The sequence below is a fragment of the Leptonychotes weddellii genome, chromosome X, assembly GCF_054177405.1.
Source record: "Leptonychotes weddellii isolate Sample4059 chromosome X, ASM5417740v2, whole genome shotgun sequence".
NCBI classification, from domain to species: Eukaryota; Metazoa; Chordata; class Mammalia; order Carnivora; family Phocidae; genus Leptonychotes; species Leptonychotes weddellii.
In genome coordinates, this window is record NC_138385.1 from 35,600,172 (window position 1) to 35,606,171 (window position 6,000).

Below are 6,000 nucleotides of genomic sequence, written 5' to 3' on the forward strand. Positions count from 1 at the left end.
AAGAGGAAGGTGAGCGCCTGCCAGTGGCCTGTAAGTACCAACTAGGTGAGGTTAAAGTTGCTGAGGGGACCGTTTCACTGGGAGAAAAGCGGGCCTGGGCAGAGATTTACAACTTGATTCTGGAAGAGAGTGAGACTCTCGGAATCAAGGAGTGAACACACTAGATTACATTTTGAATTGCATGTAATCCAAGGAGGAAAGATACAGCAGGAGAATGAGAGCTGACACTGGACAGAGATGAGTAGGGAAGCCAGGAGAGAAAGGAAGAGGGATGAGGGTAAGAAGAATAGTGAGGAGAAGAAGGAAAATACCCAGAAATAAGTAGTGGTTGATGTGTCAGCAGCCCTTAAAACCCATTCAAACCATCACCTGCTTCAAAGGCAGGTTGAGCCCAAGCCTGTCCCCAAGCCTGTCCCCATGTGTGTGAGGTCATCTGTGGCAAGCAGGATCCAGGCAGTGGCACCTACCCCATGAGAGTCACCTGCCCCCACACCTATTCCTCTTTTCAAGCCAGGCTTCAAGGAAATTAGGCTAAGGGCTTCAGTGTTTAGGGACCCCTAGATCTCCCTATGAGACCTCCCAATAGACTCTGAGTCAAATCTCTCTTCATGTCTGAGTTGGAGTAGAGTTTCAGGGATTAATCCACTTTTCTTCCCCCACAAGTTCACAAACGGAGGTCTTAGTGACTGTGACCTGTTTAGTTTTAAATAGGAAGCTTTATTACTTCCTTGAGAAGGAAGGGGCAGTGAGAAGAGGAGAAGGAGCAGGAACCTGGGAAAGCTAACAAAGCTGCTTCCCTCTGAGCAAGAGACTGGGAGCCACACTGTTGTGAAGAGCAGCTCCCTGAGGGCTTCAGCCAGCCCAGCACCTGGCCTGACATAGGCTCTGCCATATTGTGAAATGAAGGAATGAGTGAGCCATTTTTGTCACTCCTTTGTTCATCTCTTCTTGGAGCACTAGAACTGTGATAGATACTAAGGAGGGAGAGAAGTTGGAACAGTGAAGTTCCAAAGGGGCAGGGAAGTGGTTACTCCTGCCACTTTTCTTGCCTTCCTGAGCTCATCAGGGAGGACAGTAAAGGGATATGGGGCTGAGGCCATCACTCCAAAGATGAGTTTTAGGTACTTTATCTGGAGGCTTCTTGTCTTGGTTCTGGCTACTATGAGAAATACTGTAGACTCGGTGGCAATGACAAGACATTTCTTTCTTATACTTCTGGAGTTTGAGACATCCAAGGTCAAGGTGCTGGCTAATTCGGTTCCTGTCTTGCAGACGACTGTCTTCTTGCTCTGTGATCACGTGATGGAGAGAGAGAGAGCATTCTCAGGTTTCTTTCTCTTCTTCTAAGGGTACTAAGCCCATCATGGGGAGCCCAGCCTTATGGCCACAGTTAGGCCTGATTATCTCCTACAGGCCCCACCTTCAAATACCATCCTATTGGGGGTAGGCCTTCAACATAGGAATTTTGGAGGGCACACAAATATATAGTCCATAACACTTCTATTTCAATGATCCTTTTAAAGATGTGGAGATCCTTCAGCTAAGTTCTCATACTGATCACTGCTAGCACATAAGGTGGCCTTTTTGGGCAGATAAAGTAGAAAAAGTTTTCCTTCCTCTGTGCTGCAGCTCTGTGCCAGGGCACATAGGTTGGTGAGGGGAAAGTGGACTGCCTTTCAGCTGGGTGCCCTTGGGCAAGGCTCTGTGCTGGCCCTTTAGGTCCCCAAGATTCCACCAGAAGGGATGCGTGGAATCATCAATAGAATTGCCTGCATGGCACTGAAGAGTCTAGAATGAGATGTACAACCCTGAGATTGGTGGGGGGCCCTGGCTGCCTGGTGCTGTTCCAGTTCACTAACTGCACAATACTACTTCCATCCTCCAAAGTCATGTGGGGGGGCTGAAAGGCTATAATAGAAATCTCCATCTATAGAAATCCCTGTCACTACATAGCACTTTGCTGGGGCTTGTTCATAATAGCCTTAAATGCTGGCGTCTGGGGTGCATCTTAACTCAGAGGCCCATTTACTTCTCCATTGTCATCCAGATAATTATTTCCAGCAGCACTTTGCTTTCAGAAGCACTAGGCTTGGAGTAACATGTTTATCTCTTTGCTGCTCAGCTTCTGGGCCATCAGCCTGCAGTGAAGCCAGCAGGCTGAATCACAATGGTCATGCCTATTTCCATAGCAACAGTGTGATGTAATGCATAGAGGATAATGTGGCTTTGCTATAGAGCTAGTTATAGACAGCTTTCAGCCAATAGAGAATAAAAATTTGTTCATGCACAGCGCCTTACGGTTCACAATATGCTTTTAAATCCATGATCATATTTGAATCCTGCCAGTGGAAATAGGGACCTGAAAAAAAGCTCCAGGAGGAAGAAACATACTCAGACATAGGCTTCCACATCCAGTTACCTTTGCACATTAAAATAACAGACAGGTATTCTCATTCACTCACACAAACATACTCACATGCTTATACGTTCATTCATGCACACTTGTACATGCTCTTACATTTTCACATTAACATGCTCACACATTTCTCACCTATGAACATGCTAGTACATTTACACACAGACTCATACACTTGCATTCACTCACACATGAACATGCTCACACACATGGACAGACTTGTATATTCACTGAAACAAATGTGGTCACACACGTCTATACTCACAAATCACATATGAACAAGTTCATATATTCACACACATACTTACATGTATAAGCATGTTAACTCAGTCACACATGAAAACATGACACAAGCAGTGACATAACACACAGTCGCTTGCACACAAACATGCTCCCACACACTCATGCTCAGACATTCACTCACGTACACGAACACGCTGATACATTCTTGAAATACAAACACATAAAATTACATATTCATTCACACTTGCATGTGGACAAAGTCACACAAACAGACTCATAATCACTCCCCCACGGACATACTCATGCATTCAATCACACTTATGAGCACATTCCCACATTCACTCACACATAGATACACTCATTACAATCACAGGATACCCTCACACATGTATTCAAACAATATTTTCACTGACCTGCACATGTTCAAACACACAAACTTGTTCCTACATTCACTCACATGAACATGTTTATATATTCACATGTGCATGCAGTCATATCTTTACTCACATACATGAACCTAAATCAGCATGCACATTAAGACATTTTATTTATTTTTATTTTATTTTTTAAATATTTTATTAATTTATTTGACAGAGAGACAGCACAAGTAGGGGGAGCAACAGGCAGAGGGAGAGGGAGAAGCAGGCTCAACACTGAGCGGGGAGCCCTATGCGGGACTTGATCCCAGGACCCCGGGATCATGACCTGAGCCGAAGGCAGACACTTAACTGACTGAGCCACCCAGACACCCCACATTAACACATTTTAATACAATCACACATATAGTTACGTTTGCTTACATGTGTACCCATGTTTACACATTTGTTTAGTGATCATATTCACATTATATCATCATCATTCAAAAACCTCATGAATTTACTATACAAAGGAAAATGTTCACATAAATGTACACACATTCATTCACACACAATGTTCAGACATTCATGCACACACTAAGGCATTAACATGATCACAGATATATTCATACATTCACTCACATGAACTTGCTCAAAAATTAACTCTCACATATAGACACTAACACACACACACTTACAACTTCACTTAAAATTGTACATTGTCATGCTCACATACATGAACTTGCTTATAATTTCAATTGCACACAGGCAAAATACTGTGTTAACACTCACACATACCAACTTGTTCATGTATTAACTCACACATGAACATGCTCACATTCATGCACATGCTCACCAGTTCACGCATAGACATGAATGAACACAAGAATTCATTCATACACAAACACAAACTTTCACACTTGCATATCGGCATGCTCAAAACACAAACATGCTCACACTTTCATTTACATATGTTCATGCTCATGCACATGAGCATGTTCAGACATTCACTCATATAAACATAAACATTAATATTTCTAGATACACAAACATGGTCACACAGTACCTCACAACAGCACACTGCCATTTTCACTCACATTCACACATACACACATTCTCATATACTTACTCACACATGGACACAATTATACACACGTACTCCCAACATTCACCCACACTCACACAGGTGGACATGATCACATGCACTCACACAATTACACATGCATGAATAAGTTTACAGTTCACATAGTTGACATGCTCATAAACACACATGCACATGCATTAACACATTCACTTACCCCCAACACACACTCACACATATGAACATGAGCACACATTCCCATACAGCAGGATCATATTCACTCACACAAGCATATAAAAACCTACATACACTCACACACTCACATTCACTCACACTTACACATGAACACACAGTATTACTTCCACACAAATGAGCGTACATTAAGTCACACACAAACATGCTCACATTCACTCACACAAAAGAACATACATGGGGCACCTGGGTAGCTCAGTTGGTTAAGCGTCTGCCTTCGGCTCAGGTCATGATCCCAGGGTACTGGGATCAAGCCCCGTGTCAGGCTCCCTGCTCAGCAGGGTTCCTGCTTCTCCCTCTCCTCCCCGCTCACGATCTCTGTCATTATCTCTGTCTGTCTCTCTCTCTCAAATAAATAAATAAAATCTTTAAAAACAACAAAAAACACAAACAAAAAAAGAATATACACATTAACATGTCTCCCACAAACACATTTTCATATTCATTAACTCACATACATAGGCTCCTAGAGTCATTCAAACTTGCATTTCAATAATATGCACACATAGCTACATCTTCATGCATTTACTCAGACATAAGTATCTTCTCACATTCACTCAAACACAAATACATAACACAAATACAAAGCCCACATTCACTCATACTCACATATGAATACACACATATGCTTACACATTCAACACATGAGCACACTCAAATGTACATACTCACAATCACTTGCACACAAACATAAACATATTCACATATACACATAATGAAGCTGCTCAGATACATGTACACTCATTAACACCTTCATGTACATGGACATGATCAACATTTACACACATATTTTCACATACACCCACTTATACACTCACAGAAATATATGCAGACATTAACTAGCTCACGTGAATGAACATGGTTACATATTCACTCACAGATAAGCATGCTAACATCATACAGTCTCTCACAAATTAACTCATATGCATGAACACACAGAAACACAAAGTCACATTAACACACATAAACAGGCTCACTCACACACAGATGTGCTCACACATATCCACACAATTACACAGTTGCTCACGTGAACATACTAACAGATTTACTCCTCTTCATAGACACACTTACATACACTGACACACATACATTCATTCAAACACACATATACTCAAATTAACATGTTTATACATTCACTTACCCAGATATGCCTCATGTATCGTATATCACTCACACAATTACTGATATACATGAGCATACTCATCCTTAAGATGTTCACACACTCACATGCACAGATGTTCAATTACACAGACACAAACGTGGTCACAAAGTCCTCACATAGACACCCTCACATATAGGCATTTGCACACATTCACACACTCACGTATACAAACATGGTCACAATTCACTCATATTCACAAGTATATTCATCACAAACACACTCAAAAAATTCCCTAACATTAAAACATATTCACTGACTCACACAAACATGTTCACAGATGTACTTGCATAGACACACTCATACAGTTATGCTCACACATTCATTCACTCACAAAAATGTTCACATTCACTCACACATGGACATGCTTACAAATTCACATACAGATACTCATGCTCACAAGCATACACTCACGTACACTTGCACATGCATCTTAACATGCTCACATTCATTTGAATACACGTTTGCTCACACTCATCACAGAGCTTACGCA